General features: G+C 51.5%; 1 protein-coding gene across 8 annotated transcripts in view; it reads left to right on the top strand.

The window, feature by feature from the left end:
• The window catches only part of CTBP2 (C-terminal binding protein 2), a 169,159-nt gene that overhangs the window by 95,249 nt on the left and 49,342 nt on the right, over window positions 1–24,568 (top strand). The gene's annotated exons all lie outside the window — the stretch shown is intronic.

The raw sequence follows: 24,568 nt of genomic DNA, 5'->3' as shown, positions 1-24,568 counted from the left end.
GCCCTCTCTCCTCAGGGGTCACCTTCCTCCACCGTTCAGACCTCCAGCAGTGGGACTGCCCCAGAGCTGTCCACTTCTCGTGTCGCCAGCCCCCAGAGCAGCATCACCACACTGTGTTGGTTTGTTTATTTATTAGGCTGTGCTAGGGCTTAGTTGATTGGAGAAGGAAATGGCAACCCACTCCAGTGTTCTTGCCTGGAGAATCCCAGGGACGGGGGAGCCTGGTGGCTGCCGTCTATGGGGTCACACAGAGTCGGACACAACTGAAGTGACTTAGCAGCAGCAGCAGGGCTTAGTTGTGGCCTGTGGGATCTAGTTCCCTGAGCAGATATCAAACCTGAGCCTCTTGCATTGGGAGCATGGAGTCTTAGCCACTGGACCACCAGGGACGTTCCTCACCCCACTTTTTTGGCATTTTCGTGTATCTGCCTCTCCCTGGGACTTCTCCCCAAGGACAGGGAGCCCTGCTTCCTCACCTGGTGTGTCTGGTACCACCCAGCCCAGCCCCATGGGTGTACCTAAAAATTGAGGCAGAGATCACTCTGGACTAGAGGTTTTGCAGACGGTTGCACTGGTCCTCTCTGCTGGGAGAGGGTCTCAGCCATGGCCTGGCAGAGGGGCAGCCAGCTGTGTCCAGCTGCTGCATTTAATGCAAGCACGGTATGGGCTCAAGGTTCTGACATCCCTCTGCCAACATCAGCCTGGGTGTTAGAGGAGCTCAGAGTCATCTGGATGAGAGCTGTCCATCGGCCTCACCTGGCAAGCCAGTCAGGACCACAGAGGAAGTGACACCCCCCGCCCCCACACCACTCCCCTTCTTCAGTGGAGGCTGAACAGATATTGCCTTGAGTCTTAAGCCTCAGGAGGATTTTTCTGCTGGGGCAGCCCACCGAGCCAGTGGGCACCGCTTCTAACTTGACGCACCCACCCACCCTTTCCCTGGACCCCCACTTAGTTCACAGCTCAGAGATCCACGAATTCAAAATCCGGGCGCTGGGTGCCCAGGGGCACAAATGTGGCATCTTTTTACTGGCTCCAAGTTTCACTTGAGCAGCTCCCCTGGCCCAAATCTCCCAGCCCCCAGGGGCTTCCAGTAGCCAGTGATGAGACCAGAAGCCCCATGGCAGTGGCTCCTTCTTATATTTTTGCTGAAGTTATTTACATTATGCCCACAGAGAAAGGTGGAAACCAGACTGCCTCGAAGTGAACCATCCCAGGGGTGGGCCCTGCAGGGTCATGAGCTCAGCAGAGCCCCAGGGCTGCAGGATTTCCATCTGGGCTCTCAGGATGGCTTGGACTTCCTGGAAGGATCAGACACCAGGGTCAGAGAACATTCCAGATAATATAGCTCGTGGCAGGGAAAGCGGCTGTTCATGGGCATTTTGTTTGTGTTCTTCCGAGACCTGATTTCCCCTTCCAGCTGCCGAACCTGGGAGATCCCTGGGTGTTCTCTGAAGCCGCCTCCTGATTGAGGGTTTGAACCCAGTGGCTCAGACAGTAAAGCGTCTGTCTACAATGCAGGAGACCTGGGTTCGATCCCTGGGTCGGGAAGATCCCCTGGAGAAGGAAATGGCAACCCACTGCAGTACTATTGCCTGGAAAATCCCATGGACAGAGGAGCCTGGTGGGCTGCAGTCCATGGGGCTGCAAAGAGTCGGACACAACTGAGCGACTTCACTTTCACTGATTGATCCACAGTCTATGTAGCGAGCGGCGTCCGGCCTGTGACACGGGATGACTCGGTGTGTTTCTGGTGGTGAACACTGCGTCACCACTCACAGAGCTCGCGCCCTCCGAGCGTCTCGCGTTGCACATGAATCAGCTGTGGTTACCTGTTGGGGGTGTTTGAAGATCATCATTAGAGAGTGTTCTCTGCTCAGTAGTAAAACCAGTGAGAAAGGGAAGGTTGTGAAACTAAAACCCGAAATATGCAAAACTTGGCCAAGAACGAAGACAAGAACAAAACCAGCTTTGAGCCAAGTGACCAAACCAGAAAGTTTTCATTCTCTCTTCTTCCTGTGACCTTGACCACAAACCCAGGCTGTATCTCCCCCGCGCACCACCACCGCCCCCACCCCCGCCCACCGCCCCCCTGCAATCCTTCTTCAGTCCCTCTGCAGGGAGGGGCTGAGAGTGACAAAAGGGACAAATTGGAGTGCGGCCAGAAATGGGAAAAATCAACAGCCTGGACACTCGTAACTTCTCTGATTTTTTTTTTTTTTTTTTAGAAACCAGCCTCTGCTTTGTATTTCACGATTTTCATAAGAATAAGATTCTAAAATGGATTCAGAGCCTCTGTTCTGAATATACAGATAGAAAATAAAGCCCGTTTATACAGCGGGTTGTGACATTGCTGTTTGTTTGTTGTTTGGGTTTTTTGACCATGCCTTGCAGCATGTGGGATCCTAGTTGTCCAACCGGGGATGACATCTGCGTGCCCCGCATTGAAAGGCAGTCTTAGCCACTGTACTGCCAGGGGAAGTCCCAATACTGGTGTGTTCTTAATGTAATTCAGATTCTTGAATTTAATTTGGGGTGCTTCTCTTTTGAGAGCGAGGGCTTTGAAGAAGTATCAGTGAGTGTTACAGAATTCTCCTTAAGAACCCCCTCCCCCCCCCAAAAAAAAAGGAAAGTTTTTTTCCCTCCAAAGGCCTCATATTCAGGAGTTGGGAAGAACTAAACTTAAAACTTGAGTGAAACTTGCTTTTTCCACTGATTGTGGATAAACAGGAAAGTAATTTACCCTGATTCAAATTAGAAAAAGATCAACCCATTTCAGTCCAGCAAGTATGGAATTAGGCGAGGAAGGCAGCAATCGTAACCCATGAGGTGGTGGGAAGTAACTGGAACAAAGCGTCTTGAGGAGCCTGGCGTTGCTGCCGTTTGGTTTCCGCCGGGTTGCATTGCTCATGTGCTTGGTCATGTCTGACTTTTTGTGACCCCCCCTGGACTGTAGCCCACCAGGCTCCTCTGTCCATGGGATTTCCCAGGCAAGAATGCTGGAGTGGGCTGCCATGCCCTTCTCCAGGGGATCTTCCTAGCCCAGGGATCTAACCTGGGTCTCCTGCGTTGGCAGGCAGATTCTTTACCACTGAGCCACCTGGGAAGCCCCAGTGTTGGTCTTCACCTAATTGTCTGGTGCAGCGGATATGTTATTTATAGATTTATTGTCCCGGCTGAAAATAAAAAAGCAATCAGCAATGATTTATTTCCGTGAATTTTTAATTCCAGAGTTCCTTCAGGTAGGCAGAATTGAAATATTACGGCGGGTTCCTAAAAGTCAGAGGGCCGAGGTTCCAGGGTGTCAGAGGGCAGCACCCCTGGGAGGGGGTGGGGAGTGATTCTGGTGCAGGTGAGCTTCGCGAGTCCCCACACCAGGCCTGTGCTAGGAAAATCTCGTCCTTCCAGATACCCTCTGGCTTTTGAGAATCTGTGTGACACAGCTGCAGGGGTGAGGGAACCTGGGTCTGCTTAATGCCTTTGTTTGCTTTCAAAGTTTGTCCTGCGAGAATTGAATTTGCAGAACTTTCATTCCCAGTAAAGCTGTCACTGATACAAAACACAGCAATAACTTAGGTGATGCAGTTAAACCACTATTGAGTTTGTGCCATCCAGGAGTTGATAAATCGTAGAGCTTCATTTGGTAGGAATCAGCAATTTTATGTGGCAATTAATTTTTTACTACTGGCGGGGAGCCAAGGGCCTAGATTTTTTACCCCAGTTTTTGTGTGTATTGAGAAGAACTTAACGGGGTTGCCACCGTGAGAAAGGATTCCATTTGAGGACTGCCCAGGGAGTGGCCGTGTTGGGGCCCTTGCTGCCTCTTCCGGGTTCCTTGTGTGGCCCGGGTCAGGCCCGTGAGCAAATGGCCACTCCTCCTCGGGGTGTGATGGGCCTACACAAGGCTTATGCAGGAGGAGATCATATGAATTTCCTAGGTAGGATGTTTCGGCTCACTAGAGCCATCTCCCACCCTCATTCCATGTCAGAAATGCGCTTGGAGTAACACATGATCAGCTTTCCAGACCTCTTCCCACGGAGGAGGATGGTGTGTTATTTGCTCACTGTTCCGTCTTGGGTCAACCCAAATTGTCTGTCGAGTGCAGTCTGTGGTGGGGAAAGTCCGGGTGCAGCTGATGCGACGTGGGGTACTCAACACTGCGGCGGGCAGCGTCCTCTCCAGGGTGCTGACCTGCTCCCTGGAGCCCAGCTGGCTGCCCACCTGCTGCCCTTGGGGCCACCAGGAAAATGCAGGGTGCTCCGTCTAACACGTCACTCGAAACAGGCCCCCCCGTGTGCTGAGAATTTGCTTCACCATCCGGTCCCCACAGCTGCTCTGCAAAGTGGGTGACGCTGTCCCCATTTTACAGATGGCAGTGAAGGTGTTGTTGCTCAGTCTTGTCCGACTCTTTGCGAATCCACAGACCCGCAGTCCTCCAGGCTCCTCTGTCCGTGGAGTTCTCCAGGCAAGAGTACTGGAGTGGGTAGCTATTCCCTTCTCCAGGGGATCTTCCCGACTCAGGGATCGAACTCACATCTCCCATACTGCAAGCGGATTCTTTACCATCGGAGCCACCAGGGGAAGCCCTTGCATGTTACAGACGGAGGACCTCACATATACGAAAGCAGAGAAAATTTGTACCAGACATCCACATCGTCCATGAAGGGCCATTTCCTATGCAGGCCGCGTTAAAGCAGAGCCTTGCCATTATTTCCCGGCATCAATAAATGGGTTCAGTTTATATTCCTAAATGATAAAGACCCCTTCATTTAAAAATGCAGTGACAATACCATTAGGGCACCTAAAGAAAATTGAAGTTTGTGACCTTGAAGTTTTGACCCCTTCCAGTTCAGGGCCACCTTCTCTCTGATTATCCATAGCTGGAGGGTGTAGACTGTGGGCCTCAGCGGCACACCCCTACCCCTCCCACCACCACCCCATGTAGCCCTTTGAAAATACTAACAGACGCCCATGAGCTTTGTCTCTGCCGCAGAGGCCAGTGTGGGGACTACACTGCTATAACGTGTTGGGAGTGGGGACCCTGATGCTAATAACCTATTTCCCGAGACTGTGAAAAGGGAGGAGGTGATGCCGCAAACACCGAGAATGGTGCTCGGACTATGGATGCTGGTCCCGATGCAGCTCTTCTCCCAGTGGTGCTGTTCACGTGGCCGTGGCCCGAGGGGCTGGGACCGGCTGCGGCATGCATCGGGCCCCAGAGTGCCAGCCTCGGTGCCGTTGGCCCTGGTTGGGGAGTGTCCGATCCCACCGCTCTGCTTCTCTGGACCCTTTTCTCCTCTCCCACGCCCTGATCACTGCGGGGCTGAGTCCCAGGCTGCCCTGATAAAGGACTGGGGTCTGTCTTCTCCAGCAGAGAGCAAAAGAGTTGGTTTTTGGTTTCACACGTTGGCTGTGCCTCAGAGCAGGTTGCAAGCAGGAAAGGGAACGTTTCCCCAAGCTCTCGGGCGGTGGCGGGGGAGGCGGTACACACCAGAAGCAGACACCACCTCCAGGGAACATGTGGGTGTCCCGCACCCCTGTGTCCAGAGCAAGAGCCTTTTTCCCTGATCTGAGTGTCTGCTTAGACGGTTCCACCAGAGGGGGCCGTTCCACTGGAAGTCCCGGCAGGAAATATTTTTACCCAGCTTGGCTGTCCTAGGAGACAAAAATAAGATGTTTGCTTTAGCAATTTACTTAGTCCTGAAAACATTCCTAAACAATGCCAAGGCCTCAGTTGAAAATAGTATGCTCAGCTTATTGGGATGGTCCCAGGAAGGATGTTTTGAGTGAAAATAAAGTGGATCATACCAGGGCTGTTTCCCTCCGCAGGAATCCCGTGAGAGTTCAGAATTACGAGGGTCTCGGGCAACCTGGGGCCTGTAGGGCCTGGCGGTGGGCTGTCCTGGGGCACACCTCTGGGCAGGCTGGAGGTTCTAGAGCAGGGGCAAAGCATCTACAGGTCTGAGGCCGAATGTCCCTCCCCCACCTTCACTTTTTAGTGCCCCGCCCCATTTCTCAAGGGGGTCTCCTGACTGGACTGTGCCCCCCAGGTCTGGGGGGCGCACGTCTGGCTGACATCCACCGACAGCCCGTCCTTAACTGGGAGAAACTCCTTTATCCATCTGAAATCTCTCCTGGCTTCCTCGCCCTCCTTGGTCATGGCTCTGCCTACACGGGACACAGGCGATCTTCTGCATGACTGCCCGGCGCATAATTGCAGGCAGAGATCATGGCTCCAGAACTTTCTCTTTTCCTTAAGCATGACCACTTCTTTCCAAGGTGGAGTTTCAGCAGGTGGGCTATGACACGTGTATACACACACACACACACACACACACACACACACACACACACATTGTAGCACATCACAGCCAGTAGAGGTGAGTAAGAAAACTGCATTTCCATTTAAAGGCCACTTGTGTCCTTTTCTTCTTTTTTTCTTTCTTTTTTAAAAAAGTGCTTGAACTCAAATACTTTCGAGTGATTGGTTTGATGACCTTTGTCTCGGGGAGGGCAGCAGACAGTGTGCCTTGCGCTGGTCCCTTTTGTAACCATGTGCGGCCGGAGGAGCCAGAGCGGCTCTATCGCGCACTCATTTTCCTTTGTGGATCCCCTTGGCAGTGTTTCGGTGGAGAATAAAAATAGCTCACGAGGCCCTGAAATAAAGGCTGCGTGGAATGCTTGTGCGCGTCAGCTGCGTGCTGTCACTTATGTTCAAATTCTCCATACTGTTCACTCCTCCAGAGAGTGGCTTGGAGACGTGGTTCGCAGCAGCCGCCCTCCGGCAACTGTCTGGTTCTGGGGGAGAGACCTCCCTGCCCGTGGCCCTGGAGGAGGAAGGACCTGAGGGTTTCCGTCCGGGCAGGGGACTGTGTTCAGCAGGGTGACAGCCGTGCGGGTCACCTGTGAGGCCTGGGTGAGCTGCTTAGGACCCGAACCCCCATCTCATCCTAACTGTCTCCCCCCAGAGAGCAGCTCAGTCAGACCCCACGCGGGCTCGTCCTTTACCGATGAGCCCAGAGGCTGGTAGATTCTCTAAGTCCTGGAAGCATGTGGTAGGCAGGACATCCTGAGAGGAGGGCCCCTCCCTTGCAAGGTTCCCTCCAGCCTCGGTGCCCTGGGGGATGATCAGCTGGCACAGTATGCTGACCTCAAGCTGTAGCCCTTCTTAGGGTCCAGGAATCTGTGAATCAGGCACGTCTTGGCCCCAAACGAAACTTTACCTGTATCACATTATTGTTCGAAGTTACGTATTCTGTTTCCCCCCATTTTCCACTACAGTTGGCCACATTTTAGAGTTGTTATTGTTGTTCAGTCGCTAAGTCATGTCCAACTCTTGGGACGCCACAGACTGCAGCACGCCCAGCCCCCCTGTCCATCACTGTTTCCTGGAGTTTGTTCCAAGTCATGTCCATTGAGTCGGTGATGCCACCCAACCATCTCATCCTCTGCCTTCCCCTTCTCCTTTTGCCTTCCATCTTTCCCAGCATCAAGGTCTTTTCCAATGAGTTGGCTCTTCACATCAGGTAACCAAAGTATTGGAGTGTTAGCATCAGTCCTTCCAATGGATATTCTGGGTTGATTTCCTTTTAGGATTGACTGGTTTGATCTTGCTGTCCAAAGGACTCTCAGGAGTCCTCCAGCACCACAGTTTGAAAGTATCGGTTCTTTGGAGCTCAGCTTTCTTTATGGTCCAGCTCTTACATACATACATGCCTACTGGAAAAACTATAACTTTCTCTATATGGACCATTGTCGGCAGAGCGATGTCTCTGTTTTTTAATACGCTGTCTAGGTTTGTCATAGTTTTCCTTCCAAGGAACAAGCTTAGGGACTAAAGTTTAAGTTCTCATTTCTTACATGAGATTGCATGACTATTAACTCTTCACAGAGCTGCAGGTGATTTTCTTCTCCATAAACCAACAAAACCCACCGGAATCCTGAAACAGCTAGCATTTTCTACTTAAGTCTGGACTTTAGAAAAATTCTCCTTTAGGTTACCAACTGTGTAGAAAAGTTATGTAATGCAACATACCAGACCGTTTTTATATAATTAGAACACAGAAACCTGCTTCTGCCTTTCCTGTTGGTATAGAGACATTTTGCAGGTCCTAGAAAATCAGCGTGCCCTGGGAAATGGAGTTTGGTGGTGGTGAGGTGTCTCAGGATCTGGCTGGCTCGGTTCTGTGATCTTTGAGCGTACGTTGTGTGGAGCGTCACCGTTTTTAACAGATGTACGGTGATGATACGTGCTCACCCCGTGCCGTGTTGCCACCGTCCTCCTGGTGCTCGTGGCTAGTAAAGAAAAGGCAGAAATTCGTGGGCACGGAGTGGAGTTGGCAGTGGCAGGGTTAGCTTTACCTGTCAACTGAAGAACTTTCGGTCCCTTTCTTTGAAACCTTTCTTGTGCCTGTCCTCTTGAAAGTGGATGTCTTTGGGAAGATTGGAAACTGAATTCCTGACTCCTCTCCTGCCTGGTAGGAGGGAGAAGGAGGCCGGTCTTCCAGAGGTGGATGGAGCTGGGTACAGTCTCTGCAGGCTGCACAGGGGGTTGAGTTCAGGTAAAACCCGCGGGCTGTCTGCTCAAGAGTCCGGGCTTCTGTGTAACCCAGCTCTGCTAGCTGTCTACAAAGGATAAACAGAACACTAATTCCAGAAGGCCTCCTCGTTTTATGTGACTCCAGTGAGATGCTTGAAAGGACCCCGGTTCATGAAAAGCCCCAGGCCTGGTTCCTGCAGTGGCAGGTCAGGGGGCCGCCGCCTCCCAAGACCCTCCTGTGAGTTTGTGGACAGGAAGCAGGCCGCCCAGCCCTGTGTCCTGAGTCAGAGGGACAAAGGCCAGGCCAGCCTGTCACCCGAGGGAACAGGGCAGTCCCGAGGAGGCTTAGGGGGTACACTCAAACTGGGCGGAACAGGCCAAGAGGCTTTGGAGGCTGGGTTTTGTCAACAGATGATTTTGGCCCTAGTTTAAGCCATGTTATGTACCAAGATTTCCTGTTTTTCCAAAACCCCTTGTTTTGGTTTTCGCAGTGATGGATTATTGAAATATTTGCTATTTGACTGACCCCTGTTGTTTTCCAACCAAAAAGTAAAACTGGGGATTTTGTTAAGAACCTCATTCTCTTTAAAGATGACTGCTCCTTCAGGAATATTTTGGCCTCTCTGGCTGATCAGCCAGCGGGTGAACAAAGACCTAATTGCCAGTCAGGGTCCTGGACGGATTTCTTAGCTCAGGGGCTGGCCTCTTGTGTAGCGGGGGGCGGGGTTGGTCCAAGGACAATTGAAAGGGGCTTTTTGTTCCTCTGGGCTAAGTTAAGCCATGTGTCTCTCTTTCTAGGAGTGTAGGTCTGGCCAATCAGAGCCGCATCAGTCCCACTCACTTCCTGCCGACCTTTCGACACCGACAGATGTTTTTTCTTACAAGTGTCATTAGGCCTCTCTACTCGCTGACCTCATCAAATTGTACTGGGGCCGTTTTCATAAGCTGTGTTGCTAAAAATTCATTTAACCCTTGCTGAGTTCCCCTCTGAGAATAAAAGCACTACCTCCTGTTTCAGCAGGTCTCTCTTCTATCCCCAGACCTAGTCGGGAGGGAGCTGAGCCCACCCTGGGTCCCATAGAGCTGGGCAGATCCACCGTGGAGAGCTATGGCTTCCACCTTGCGATGTAATGTAGGGCCTTTTCCTGGCATCCAGTGGTCGAGGCTTTGCCTTCCAATGCAGGGGGTGTGATGGGTTTGATCCCTCATCAGGGGGCTAAGACCCACGTGCCACATGGAGACAAAACGTAGAATAGATGAACCTGTTTGCAGTGCGGCAGCGGAGACACAGATACAGCAACAGACTTGGGGACCCAGTGCGGGAAGGAGATGGTGGGACGAATTGAGAGAGTAGCATGGAAGCATATCCGATACCTTATGTAGAATTAGATAGGCAGTGGGAATTTGCTGTATGATGCAGGGAGCTCAGATCCAGTGCTCTGTGACAACCTAGGCGGGTGGGATGGGGTGGCAAGTGGAAGGGAGGTTTAAGAAGGGACATTCAAATGTATACCTATGGCTGAATCATGTTGATGTATGGCAAAGTATTTATTTTAAAAAGAAGTATTGTAAAATTCAGTAAAGACTTTATAAATGGTCCACATGAAAAAAAAAAAAAACTTGAAAAAGAGAGGTATAATGAAGACTAATAACCCAAGATTGCAGTGAAGGACCCAACCACCTCACTATGAGGGAACCTTCTAGAATCTCGCAGCTTTGCATGTGGGTCTGGGTGTGATCACAGCTCATCAAGCCCTGGGGGCACAGGATGACCAGGAGGCAGGTCCCCAGTAGGTGCACCTCACCTGTGGGACCCAGACAAGCCGTTGCCTGTGGTGGGGCTGGGAGGGATCAAGCTGGGGTCCCAGGCCTGTGGAAGTTTCTGGAACTGATGCCCCTCCTCCGGGAGAACAGCCCACCACCATCTGACCAGAGGCCGGATCTGTTCTGGAGGCTGGAAGGTGATGCTGCTGTTTTGGCCTTTACACGATAGCTTGGAGACCAGCAGATTCTGAGAAGAGGATATTTCGAGCAGTCGCGGGGCCCCGGGTTGGGACTTTATCTGGAGGGATTTAGGCTTCCTCTGGGCTCACTCTTCCGCAAGTGCCTGGGATCGGGGTTGCACCTCTGCCCTGTGACAGCTGGGGTGCTGGGGACTTGCCCAAAGCCTCCTCCAGGGCTCGTGTGGTAACTGAAGTGGGCGATGAGGTGGGGCGTGCTGTGTGCCGCTAGACGCCATCGCTGTTGAATTCAGTGCTGCAGAATGTATTTTCGGCTATCTGTGTGCTGGAGTTAACCCTCCGCAAGCGCTTGGAGCCGAGCCTGCAGCCCATTAAATCCTCCCTGAGTGGTCGCTGTGGTTAAACTAACAGCTGTGGGTGCAAACGGTACTGTGGGAGGCCTCCCTTCCGCACGGTCCCACTCCCCCAAGGAGCCCTTCTGGGGGCTGGGTCCCTTCTGTCTGGGCTTGGTTTAATGTGTTTACAGACCAGTTTTTCTCTTTTGCTGATCTGGCTCTTGGCTTCCTTCTATGGCTCTTGGCTTCCTTCTATGGCTCTTGGCTTCCTTCTATGGCTGCTCCCTCCCTCAGGGTCTGGGATCTAGCTCTCCCACGGCAGGGAGTCATGTTAGATAGAGTTTAGGACTGGGGCAGTGGCTAACTGAAGCTGGGGTGACCAGGGAGTTACAAGGGGTGAACAGAAATACGAGCTAGGGGTTCAGTCTCTCGCTGAAAGCCAAAGAATGTTCCAGAAATACCATGGTTCCAAGAAATCACCAAGGACCACGTGAGCCTATGTGGACGATTGTGTGTTACACTCGTGCCCCCTTTTTTTGCCCCTCGGGTTCCGGGCAGGCTTGCTGGTATCTTAAGCTGCCCTCTGCCCTTTCGCATGCGGGAAACTCAGAAATGCTCTGCCGATTGACTTTCATATCACCTGCCTTCTTTTTGCTCTCCGCTTAAATAGCAGTTGCAGTTCAAGGACTTCTTCTAAGAATAAGAAAGCACGAGGGCCTGTTTATCCAGTGCATTCCCATGCAGAGGGGTGGCCTCCAGGGCTGCATTCTTAACGTGGGGCCCCAGACTGGGGACGTCTTTTTAATGTTCCAGATTTATGGGTGTGTGTGCGTCAGAGTGGAGACCCCAGGGTGCCCGAGTTAACTCTTTGCACACTGAGCGCAGCCCTGGAATTTATGGATGCATTTGGGGTCAGTGAAAACCCCGCGAGCCGCCCTGTTCTCCAGGCCTGTGGGCATTGCTGGTGTGCACAGAACGGAGCTCACCTAGGGTTTACATAGCTGGATATATCACAGACACCCCTCGTGTCAGCGTGGGCAGCCGGGGATTTACAGCAGCCAGCCGGCCTCTTGTTAGCATTCTCTGTCCTGTAGGTAATAGAAACTTGGTGCCGTTGCGGTACAGATGTATTACTGCTTTTGTCTTTCTGTTGAACGACTATACTGGTGAGTTTGACAGACGTGGTTCAGTTCACGTCAGTCACTCAGTCATGTCCAACTCTTTGCGACCCCATGGACTGCAGCATGCCAGGCTTCCCTGTCCATCACCAACTCCCAGAGCTTGCTCAAACTCCTGTCCATCAAGTCAGTGATGCCATCCAACCAGAGAGTGTTGTATTAGTTGTCTATGGCTCCGCGACAGACCGCCTCAAAACTTACCAGGTCTTAAAACAGCAAAACCTTCCCTTGGCATCTTCTCAGGTCAGGAATCCAACGCAGCTCAGCTGGGTGCCCTGACTGCGGTCTCTCATGGTAATTGCCAGCAGCGTGTCCGCCCGAGTTGCCACCTCATCTGAAGGCTCGACTGGGGAAGGCCTTTTGGGTGCTTGTTAGTGGGTTTTGGTTCCTCACTGGCCACCTCGGGTCTTTGGGCAGCCCCATAAGGCAGCTCACAACTGGGCAGCTGGATTCCCGGGAGGGAGAGGAAGGCCAGGGTTGGGGGGAGGGAGAGAGAAGATGCCCAAGATGGCAGGGTCTCAGCAGTGCATCCCACCCACCTGCCCAGTTGCTATGATCAAGTCTGTTCTTTAGCAGCAGAGAATAGACAGGAGGTGGGGTCACTGGGGGCCGTGTGTGTTTATTGTTCTGGTCTCCATAGCAAAGATGGAGTCTGTCCTGAGCAGAGAAGATGGAAGGTCATCAACCTCTTAAGAAGGGTCTGAAAATCCTCCACGGTCCCCTGACAGCTCACGCCCCTTCCTCACTGTTCCCTGGGCACCTCTATGCCAGCAGCAGGGGGCCGTGCAGAGCGGCCACGTCCCTGGGGTTCTGGGTTTAGGCAGCCCTTGCAGGAGCCGGGTAGATCACACCGACCTGTCCCCGCCACCTTCTTGGGGGTCCTGGGCAGCGGCTCGTCCTGTGCCGGCTCTTTGGCTCATCGTGTCGCTGGGCATGAAGGGCGGCCCTGGCCAGCGCCTGCCGATTGTGTCCTGGGGTGTGTGTGTGTTCATAGAGTCAGAGATGACTTCCGTTCAGAGTTTCCCAGGAAGTTTGGAAGCGTGGAGATGTACGCGCTGCCCTGATGGCATGTTAATGGAGGCAATTTGAGCCCCAGCGTTTACCCTGAGCTCCAAAGCAGAAACAATGTCTCATCACTGTGTACAGAATGCAGATCCCTCACAGAACCTGGCCCCAGACTGTTACCACCCAGACCCTGGTGTTCAAGACACAGCCCAGTCATCTGCTTGCTAGCACCTCAAAGGGCCATGCAGACCCTGGGCAGATTCCTGCCGAGTTGGAAACAAGGTCTGCCTGTGCCTGACCGAGGAGAAGGGATAGGGTGGTGGTGTGGAACACCCTTCCCCCGCCCCTGGCACCCAGGTGGGCACGTCTACCTGCGGCTAATGCAGAGGACACAGAGCCAAGGTGTTCAGAAGAGACTGGATTTGGGGAGCAGAACGCAGCTGAAAGCAAAGTAAGGTTGGCACCATTTGTGTGTCTCCCTTGGAAATGCTGGTGTGTCTTCCAGGAGGGAAGACAACCCTTGTCTTCTCAAGGGTTGTGGGAGTTTGTGCTGGGCCTACAGCCCCTCGGTCCCCCAGCCAGAGCCCGGTGCCCAGCAGAACAGCCCGGGGCACAGCCACAGGCATGTCAGTATTGGTTGTGTGTTCAGACTCGTGGCTGGACGTGGTTTGCCACGGCCTTTGCAGTAAGGCCAGGACCTGTAGAGGCCGCCTCTTCACTGCAGCTGGGCTTCCCACCAAGTTGGTCCTGCACTTCCTCAGCATCATTGGTGCAAGGTCCCAGACAGGTTTCAGGGGCAGTCACCCCAATATCATCCCGAGGTGTGGTTCGCTAGGGCTACCATGACAAAGCACTACCGCCGGGCCATTCAAGCAGCAGAAACGTCTTGTCACACTGTTCTGGAGGCAGAGATCTGAGAGCAGGTATCGGGCTTGGCTTCTGAGGACTGCAGCGTTGTCGCTCAGTCGCTCAGTCGTGTCCGACTCTTTGTGACCCCATCGACTGCAGCACGCCAGGCTCCTGTGTCCTTCACCATCTCCCTGAGCTTGCTCAAGCTTACGTCCATTGAGTCGGTGATACCACTCAACCGTCTCATCCTCTGTTGTCCCCTTCTCCTCCTGCCTTCAATCTTTTCCAGCATCAGGGCCTTTTCCAATCGAGTTGGCTCTTTGCATCAGGTGGCCAAAGTATTGGAGCTTCAGTTTCAACTTCAGCCCTTGCAGTGAATAATCAGAGTACCCCATATGGGCTGGGAAGGAGGCTCTATTCCAGGTCTCTTTTTTGTTTGTAAATGGCCGTCTTCATCCTGTGCCTCATGTGCTCTTCTGTCCACATCTCTGTGTCCAAATTTCCCCTTTTAGAAGGATCCCCACTCACCTTTGATTGTTGTTGTTCAATCACTGAGTAAGTCACGTCTGACTCTTTGCGACCCCCTGGACTGCAGCTCGCCAGGCTTCCCTGTCCTTCACCATCTCCCGAAGTTTGCTCAGAGTCTTGTCCATTGAGTCGGTGGTGCTGTCCATCACCTTGGATTAGGTGATGCCATCCTCTGATTAGGGCCTTAGTTTAACTTGATTATCTCCATAAAGACTATCTCCAAATAAAAAGCCACTGAGGAATTAAGGCTTAGGACTTCAACATAAATGGTGATAAGGGCATAATTCAGTCCATGACAGGGTGGTGTGGCTGTGGGCAGTTAGTAGAAACTGTGTTACGCCTTTGGGGGTCCATATACTCAGCCCACAGCTGAGCAGTCTGGGCTTATCAGGCGGGAGGCCCAGTGCTGCCAGGAGGGGGTGCTCAGGAGCCTGCCTTCCCCCAGAAGATCGTCTTCTCATCCCCGTGGGTTGTCTGGTCCTGGGACATGAACATGGCGTCCAGATGTCCAGCCCCTTGGAGCCTCCTTCCCCCTGTCCTTGGGGTGGTGGGGACCTCAACGAGTAGAGCATCCACATACATTAGCCCAGCAGACTTTTAAATGGCCAACACCTTGTCAAGACGTCTTTGGTAGGATTTGATGTGAAATGAGGATCCTTGGGTGTTAAGCACGCTGTCGGCCATAATTGTACAAACAGGCGCCTCTTCTCACACACGCCCCATCCTTCCCCACCAGCCCAGTCTGCGAAGAACCGAACTGATCATGATAAGGATTCACACCTAGAAAATTCTTGGGGAGGGTGGAGCCTTGTGGCCACCTCCTCTCCCCAGTCCCAGCAACTGCTCAACACCAGGCAACACTTTAGCCACAGCCCAGAAGATGCGGAGCCTCACACAGGGCAGAAATGGCATCATTCACCCTCACAGCTGTTGAAGCCAGCCAGGAGTCCGCAGAGGGAAAAAAAAATTCAAGGAGACTGGTTAAGAATACCCTGAAATGAACAGCACAACAAAAACAGCTAGTCTTTTTTCTTAATTTGATCGGCAAAGATGGATTCATGTGACACACAAGTGACACCCGCTTCACCCCACCCCCAGCCTCTCGCTGCCTCTCCCCCTTTCGCCATGGACGAACAAAGCTGGCCCCCCACCAACCCTTCCCACCCCTGGGGGCCGTTACACTGCCCGTCCTCCAGCTCAAAACCGCGTGAAGCAAAATGAATAGCCCCAAGCTCTTCTATTTCATGTTGTTAAATAGTTATGCAGAAGATGAAGATTTTCCTTTCCGTGACTCAGGTTGAAAAGATAAGGTCTGGGAAGAACCTCTTTTCTAACGAAAAGACTCTCTGGCATTCGTCGTGTCTGATTCCCTGCTAACATTTCTAGAAAACGCTTGCCTCAGAACACGGTGTCGTGTGGGCTTCCCTGCGCCTCCCCAGCTGCAGCCCACTGCCTTTTCCTTGTAGAGCAACGTGACAATGGGGTTTGGATATTTGTAAAGATCCAGGTGCAGAGTATCTGTCATGATACAGAGTTCTTACTCTGATCCCAAGGTCTGAGTTGGCCTTCTTGTGTGTCTGCCTTTGCGCAAGCAGCTCATCCTTTGCAATAAAGGATGGGCTGGCCCCAGGCCTGTGGAGCGCTCCTGCCCTGGCCATACCCTTGAGTGATGACCTGGGACGGGATGAGCTGAGCTGCGTGGGAGTCAAGCCCGGGTCCCCAGAAGCGCTCCTCCCAACCTGCATGCCTCAGTCTGGGCTGCGAGTGTGTTCAAAAGCCTTGCTTGGCTTTGGTTCTTGACTGGTGACCCTGTGATCCATCTGGCACCGAACTTGGGAAGGTGGGTCCCTACTCCTTCACTTTTGGAGTGAGCTCTGCTGTTTGTTTTTGAGATAATCTTTGCAGACACTTGGTTTCTGAACATGGACAAAGAATGCCAGCCAGCCATCCTTCATATGGATAATAACTTCATCTCTACTGGACCAGCTTGAACCCCCACCTCTCCTGTGAACCTGACCTGGGCCTCACCTGCTGGCCTCTCTCAGCCTCTCCTCTGGCATGAGGTAGCCCACGTGCCTCAGTTTTGTCCATCCTGAAGTGGGCTGTACAGAGTACTCTGCTCCACGAGGTCAGAGCGAATCCCACTTAATGTGGTTTTGGAACAAGCTGGGGACTGGGTTGCGGTGTCAGAGGCAGGGCGAGAAGAAGGGCAGAGAGGCTCACGCAGGGGGGCTTCCTGGAGCCGACAGAATCCCCCAGGATCTCTGTGCGTGTAGTCCTTCCAAAGGTATCACTTGCCAAGTCAGGCCAAGACTAAGCCATGTTGTCCAGTGGCATCTGTTGCTATGGCAACATTGGCTTTGAAGCGGTGGTGAGAAAGGATGCTGGTCCTACAGAGGTGTGGGGAGTGGGTGGGGTGTGTGTCCCCCTGCTTCAGCACTGATGGATGACCCCAGCCCCTCCTTTGCTTCTCCAGCAGGAACCATTTGGGTGCCCTGCCGGTACAGAGAAGGGAGCTGATTTACTGCATCCGTATGTCAGCTTTTTTAGAACGAGGTGATCAGCCTGGCAGGTAAAAGCCAGCATCCATAAGGGTTGCCGCCTCTGGGGTGGATTCAGGGGCCCCAAGAGAAGGCCCCCACCTCCCAGCTGGTGCCTCTAGCCAAAATCATTTCCTGAATAAGGTTGGGAAAATCCCCTTTTCCACCTTCCTTTCCAAATTACTGTTTAAGCCACGTGCCCTGCAGTCATCCCTGTGTCACAACAGAGGGACCCGGGGGTGAGGACAGTGGAGCAGCCTCCAGCTACGCGGGTGTGTGGAGTGCCCCAGGGGCTGTGGTGTGTAATGGAAACCCCGATGCCCTTTGCCCAGGCCCACCTCAGTCCTCTCCTCTCCTTGGAAATTGTGTCTCTGATTTGTCTTCATCTTTCACCGCTGTGGCTCCTTCCTTGTTGATGTATCAATGTCTTTACATGAGAAGCACAGATAGAATGGAAAATCATGCTTCGGGGTGGTCCATGGCCTTCCTTGGATCAGGACCCCCAAGCCCAGGGCCTTGAGCCCCCGCCCCCCGCTCTGTGACCCACCTCTCTGGCTCCCGCAGCTCTAAAAGGGAAACCTTGGCTACCAACCCAGAAGAGAGCGAGCTGGGCACGAGGGGATTGATCTTTGTGCCCTGTTTCTGTACCCTGGCTGTCCGTGTTTCCTAAAGGCTAAACACCTGTTGCTCTAAGGGAGGTTGGAGGTCTCTTCTGTCCCTTTTGCATCCTGAGATTGAGGGGATGTGCAGCCCGTCATCCTGAAGCCATCTCAGACCTTCCCTTTTGGAGGTATCTGGTCTCACTTTCTCCAGATTCTCGCAGAGTCCAAGTTAGGATTGAAAGAAGCCAAGAGGAGTCCCAGCAAAGCAGCTCCAGCCTCTGTCGCCTCAGAAAGGCCCTGCAGGGTGTGCAGTGCCCTCTGCTGGCCGACAGGCCCCACTGCTGGGCGCCTGGTCTCCTCTGGGTGGGTCTGCCCCAGGAATGACCAGAACAGAAGATCAGACCTCCTGGTGTTTCCATCGGCTTTGAGACCACAGACCTCCTCCCCATGTGCGTTGTTTCCAGGCTGCACAGTGTCACGAGCACGTGGGCTGGGACCTCACAAGGGCAGCAAAGCAGTTGTGTCCCCAATGGAAGCTGGACGCAGCGAAGCCAGTCTAGGTTCTAGGGCCTGCCAGTGGCAAGAAATCAAGAAGCAGATGTGTGCAAAATCTCCCATCAAGCTTTTTAAACTTTTAAGATCTCATTGTTCCTCTTTGATAACCAACAAATTGCTGTAAATGCAAGTGCAACTCATGAGAATAAAGCAAATACTCCAGAGCGGCCTTAGAAAGGTTAGATCTTCTTTACTCCCCACCTGGCATCCCAGCTGCCTTCCATAGTCTGTGTTTCAAGTCGAGCACGAGTTTATCATATGACCTCCGTTAGCTGTCTCCAGGTGGCTCCTGCTTCGGTGGCCCCCGGGTCCAAGCCCCAGGAGACATCAGTTATCCATGCTTTTACTCCATACTGGACCACAGCAAGTGTACATGGGCGCCCAGGCCTTGCATAGCCTGCAGGCATCACCTTCAGGCAATCTTCGGGGCACAGAGGGGCCACCCCAAAAGCCGCACCATGGCCAAGTCTCCTCTGAAGGCATTTCGTGAGACCTTTCCAAACTTTCTGACGTTCTGGCTTCTTCCTCTGTTCACTTTTACTCGCTCAGATATAAACTTGTTTCACTAATTTCTTGCATGTAATATGTGAAAAAGGATCAGTCCTCCGGTCAGGATGGGGCTTCCTCTGTCCACGGAGAAATTGAGGGTGCTTATCCCTTCACCCCGCTCAACTAGACTCTTCAGCGATCGATCAGAATTGCCAAAGGAGGAAGGGATCAGAAAGTTGGAACGGGAATATTCACTTGTGTGTCTTACGATTCCCCAGTCTCAACACAATGGAAGTAAAAGGTGTCATTTGACACTTCCTAATCTGGGTGAAAGTTTGCTTATTTGCCTTTACCCTTTTAGTTTCATTTTATTTTTTAAAGAATTCTCTAGTATTAGAATGAATAATGTTTATTTTGAGCATATTTGTCCATTCAGGTGCTTTAAAAATGTGTGAAAATTCTTAACACAGAAGTGTCTCGTTTTCTTCACCAACACTTAATTTTCATCATGACATAAATAAAACAACCAATTAGGAAAATCATGAATTGTTTTTGCTCCAGTCCTCTGTTCTTGATGAAAGCTTTTTAGCAAGTGAAAATATTTAGAATTCTTGAGTTTTACGTTGAACACCAGGAGATAATCTTTTCTAAATCTAAACCAAGCAAAAGGATGCACTCAGAAATTATTTGCTGGCCGAGGAGGTCTTCTCAGCGGAAGTGTGGTTTTCACATTGGCAGCCTCAAACCTCACAGGACGCTCTGGCATTCCACCTGCTAAAAGAGTCGCTTTCTATGTTTCTCTGCTGTCACACGCTTGACATAGATCACAGACTCTTTGTTTTTCTCCTTCAAAGCCCCAGAAAATGGTTTGGTGGAGTTTAGATGGGGGTTGGGGGGATCATAGACCCACAATTCCTTAACCTCACATCCAAATTGTAAAAAGCTCTGAAAACTTAAATTCTTTGTAACCCATTCAGTGGCAGATTTTGACCTGGCCTGAATTGTTGAGGGTATATCCTTGTATATTCTATTAATCCAGGTGGGTAAGTGTGTTCCTGTGTCCTAGCGTAGAAATGTTACTGCCTGTTTTGGGGGTCCATGATAACACGGCAGAAGCACTGGATTGCCTATTTAAAATCCCATGTGAATTCTGAAACCTGCCTGGCCTCTAGTGTTGGAGAGGGTGGTGGCCCTGTGCTCACAGCTCTGGAGTCGTCTATACTTCTCTCTGGGACACTGGTGTTGCGTCAGCCCCAGGGGCTCAAGGGTGGAGCCCATGGATCAGATGGAGGGCATGTGACGGGGTGTGACCTTGTCACCCTGGGGAAATACAAACCACCTTGGGCTTTCCCTGGTGGCTCAGACCTTAAAGCAACCACCTGCAATGCAGGACACCCAGGTTCAATCCCTGAGTAGGGAAGATCCCCTGGAGAAGAGCACGGCAACCCACTCCAGCATTCTTGCCTGGAGAATCCTGGCGGGCTAGCCACAGTCCAAGGAGTTGCAAGAGTCAGACAGTGTGGGAGACTCCAGGAATCAGATGGAGCCTCGGTGTGTATTGAAGGGTCTTACCTGGTTACCCCTGGGGGGGGGGGGGGGGGAGGGGGGAGGGGGGAGAGTCAGTGTCCCTGCTGCTAGTGCATACGTTCCCCTCTTTCCTCAAAACCCAAATATGCCTCAAAGCTACTGAGGCATCATCAGGGAGCAGTGGTAGTTTTTGGACGTGGATAAGATTAACTTCAATAAACTCATTTCCCACAACTGATCTTCCCCCAAAGCTGCTTTTTCTTAAAGTGCATGTTGGTTTTTTTTTTAAACATTTATTTATTAAATTTTTGTTGGAGTATAGTTAATTTACAATGTTGTGTTAGTTTCAGATGTACAGCAAAGGGAATAAGTGGTTATATGTATACATAGATCCACTCTTTTTTAGATTCTAGCCATAGATTATTTTGTTGAATAGTGCAGTTTTAATCATTTTTGTTATTAACTGGGGTGTTGTGTCCACCATTTGACCAAAGGCTACACCAGTGTTTTTCCCACTGATCGCTCACTCCTGTCAGTTCAGTCGCTCAGTTGTGTCCGACTCTGCGACCCCATGGACTGCAGCACTCCAGGCCTCCCTGTCCATCACCAGCTCCCGGAGCTTGCTCGAACTCATGTGCATCGAGTCGGTGATGCCATCTCGTCCTCTGTCGCTCCCTTCTCCTCCTGCCTTCCATCTTTCCAGCATCAGGGCCTTTTCTAGTGAGTCACCTCTCACTCCTGTAGGAAGCTTCTTTTGTTCTATCTGGATTTTAACTGGTCCTTCAGGCATAGTTGACGATCAAAACCCACATCCACCTCTTACGAGGATTCTTGGATGCTAAGTTGCTTCAGTCGTGTCCAACTCTTTGTGATTCTATGGACTTTAGCCCACTAGGCTCCTCTGTCCATGGGATTCTCCAGGCAAGAATACTGGAGTGGGTTGCCGTGCCCTCCTCCAGGGAATCTTCCCAACTTAGGGATCAAACCTGAGTCTCTTACTACTCCTGAATTGGCGGGCAGATTCTTTACCACTAGCACCACCTGGAAAGCCCCAAGGATTCTACCCAGCTTATCATCTGCTGTTGATGTTTGTTTGGCTTCTAAAGATTCTGGAAGAGGTTTTTTGCAGGGTAGCCTGAAGCCCTGGGCTTTATTTGGTACACCGTGAAGAAGCAGAGGGTTTTTTGGTCATTGGTGTTGCCTTTACCTGGATGCTCAGGCACAAGTTAGTGAGATGACCCTATCCTTGTCGGCCTTGGTAAAGGAGACCCCAGGAGTGGTGTCATTGCTTTAGGGATCCCAGGCTCAGAAAGGCAAGAGACCTCAGGATCCAATGCTGCTGGGGCTGCAGGCATCTCTTCTACTTGGTCTGTCTTGATTAACATAAAGTTTACATAGATTTTCTTAAAAGACTCGAAGGCTACCATCACCGTTAACTGGTTTTAGAGGAATTTTCACTTTGAGAGACATCATTGAAGACATCGTTTATTTTCTGTAAATTCCTTCATCTGCCTAATCTTTAAGAAGACTTGAAACTGGAAAAAAGAAACTGAGGGGGTCTTAGAAACTTATTTGAGATGTTGAGAATGCCAATTAGTGATGGCTAGGTTTTGGTCATTATAGTGATTCGGTCCTGAGCAGCAGGGCTGCTTGTGGTTTAGTTAATCTGCCCAGCTTTTAGTCCCAGAGTGGTGAGTGGGGAACCTTTCCTTTTCCTCAGTCTGAGTTTTGGGTGTTTTGCCTTTGTTTGTAAAGTGATGCCTTCCTTCCTTTTCTCCCTTCCGTTGACTCTCAGGTTTGTCTTTGAAGCCTGGTAGACAAATCTCCCGGGCCTGTAGCTTCCTTCTAGTATCTCCAAGGAGCTTTCTTTTCTTATTTAATCAATGTGTTTATCTATATTTTGGGGGGGGTGCACACTGTGCAGACTCTGGAATCATAGTTCCCTGTCCAGGGATCGAACCCCAGCCCTCAGCAGTAACAGTGGACCTCCAGGGAATTCCCCCAGGTAGCTTTCTCATGCAAGCATCTTTCTCTTTCCAAAGTAAGTTGAATTCCTAAACCTTTCAGCGCCTGATCACACCCCTCATCTCAGGCTGAGACTTCAGGCAGATCTTTTCCCTTTGGCGGGGGCGGAGGCGGGGCGGGGGTTGGGGGGGTTGGAGGGGAGGAGGCGGGTGGCGGGGTGGAGGCGGGGCGGGAAGGCAGGGTTTTTTCCTGTAAGGCTTGTGGGCAGTGTGCCCCTCCTACTTGTGAAAGGACCTGAGTTTCCTCTGGCCCTTTCTTATGTTTCGCTGCGATTTATCTCCAGCCTCGGCAGGAGGCGGGTGATCCAGTGTGACGGCGGCCCACGTCCAAGTAGGCCTCTGTCGCGCAGAGGAAGTCCTGAGCTGTTCTTAGAGGCCTGCCCTTGGGCTCCAGTTGTTTTCCTGTGTGTTCTCATCTGATCCTCACAGCTTCTTTGCAACACCATCCCTGTTGTGCAAACATGGAGCTGGCTCGTTCACAGTCATTTTGCAAGCGGGTTCTAGAACTCTCTTCCCACCTATACCACCATGGTTCAAAGGTTTATCATTTCAAAGTGGGACAACGTAATACATCCTCGTCCTGGTTTTTCTTCCCTATGTGGACCTTTATCTGTTTGTAGTTAAATATTGACCGGATGGTATCAATTGGTGATGGTACTAATAATCCCGGGGGCCCAGAGTTTGTGATGTATGTGTGGAGACTAGACTGGCGTACGGTAAGGGCAGAGGTTGGCTTGCATCGCTCAGGGACCCTGTCGAGGGAGCCCAGGACCGGTGTGCATGGCGGGGTGCTGGCATTCTTGCAGGGGACATCAGCTGGGGACCACTGCCTATAGCCCAGTTCTGAGCAGGGCCTGTCCCTGTCATTAGGAAAAGGGTTGTGCTCACTAAGTCCTCATAAATATCTCACTTCTTCGGAGGGTGAAGGGGGAAAATGTCATACTGCATACATCCTTGCTTCAAAATAAATATTGGGGGGAGGGGAGTCCTAGGGGGCGGGGGTAGAGGCTACCTGAAGCAGTGGTCACTGCCATAGTGTCCGGCCTCCGCCTGGTGCCCTTACGACTGAATTCTCCATCAGCAGGGCCAGTCTGAGTCGTGAGAGGTACCAAACCTGGAGGGAACCCCGTGGAGGGGCTGGTCCCCACCCCGACACCCCCCGCCCCAAGCAAGACACAGAAGGCAGTTGCCCTTTTTTTAATTTTTTTAAATAATACTAAGACGCACACAATTTGTGTAAGCTGATGCCTGATCTTTCCTTTGATTGCATAATCGAGATTCTACTTATCAATTTTTCAGGAAGCCATCTAATTATACAAATTAAAATTCAAAGGAAAGCAAAAAGAATGATTATGCCTCACTCAGGGAATTGGAGGAGGAGGAGGAGGGTGTGAAACCCGTCCTGCCTCAGATGATAATGCTGTCATTTCTCATCTCCACGGCACTTCACAAATATTAACTAATTAATTCTCCCACCCCCGGATGCTGTGGCTAACCTGGGGTCTGTCTCCGGAGCCAAGGAAGGAAGGGCCATCTCTTGATCAGACCCCAGGACCCAAGCAGATGAAAATTGCCAGCTGGCCTCTGAGGGGCTCTCTCGGGCACAAACCCTTGGTCCAGAGTTCCTGCTCCTCCGTCTGTCTGTCTCAAGTTGGCCAGTAACCACCTTCCCCACTTTGCATAATTACCTTTCACAAAGCCCCGCAAAAGTGAAGCCACTTTTTTTGACTTCATGGTATGCGGGACCTTAATTCCCTGACCAGGGATTGAACCCTTGCCCCCTGCATTGGAGGGATGGAGTCTTAACCACTGGACCACCAGCGGAGTCCCAAGGATTTTAGAAATCTGTCTACTCCATCTCCCTTTACCCAGATCTTCCCAGCAATGCCCTGGCTCACTTCAGGACCACCTTCATCTCCTTGCTTGTCCAACAGGGTCATTCCAGGCTGGGAAAGGATTTAGTATCTCTTGGATGTTGCCTTAATTATTTATGTGATTAGAAGTTGTGTTTTTTTTTTTTTTTTTTCCCTTGTTCTTTTTTTAAAAATCACATAATTATTGCCATAAATCTTTAGGGTGCCTTTTTAGCCTCATTGCTGAGAAATTAGCCATTAACTTCCAGGAAGTCACCTACCTTTTCATAGTCAGACCTGCATTTTCTGACCTTTGATAAAGTAACTCCCAGCATTCTGCATAATTGATGACCACCCATAACAATTCTCATTATTAACCCTGGAGCCTCGTGTTTGTCTCCTGCCCCCTCCTCATTTGTTGGATAACTGGGGGTGGGGTGGGGTGGGGGGGGTGTGTGTGTGTGTGTGTGGCAGTTGGTGGTGTGGGGGGGGGGGTGTGTGTGTATGGCAGTTGGTGGTGGTGTTAGGATAACCACAGCAATGAATCAGAAGCTCTAAGGCTTTGGAGGTTGCAGATGATGA

The sequence above is a fragment of the Bubalus bubalis genome, chromosome 23 (genome assembly GCF_019923935.1).
Source record: "Bubalus bubalis isolate 160015118507 breed Murrah chromosome 23, NDDB_SH_1, whole genome shotgun sequence".
Taxonomy (NCBI): Eukaryota; Metazoa; Chordata; class Mammalia; order Artiodactyla; family Bovidae; genus Bubalus; species Bubalus bubalis.
The sequence above is the reverse complement of the archived record's forward strand: the minus strand, read 5'-3'. Positions and strand labels throughout refer to the sequence as shown.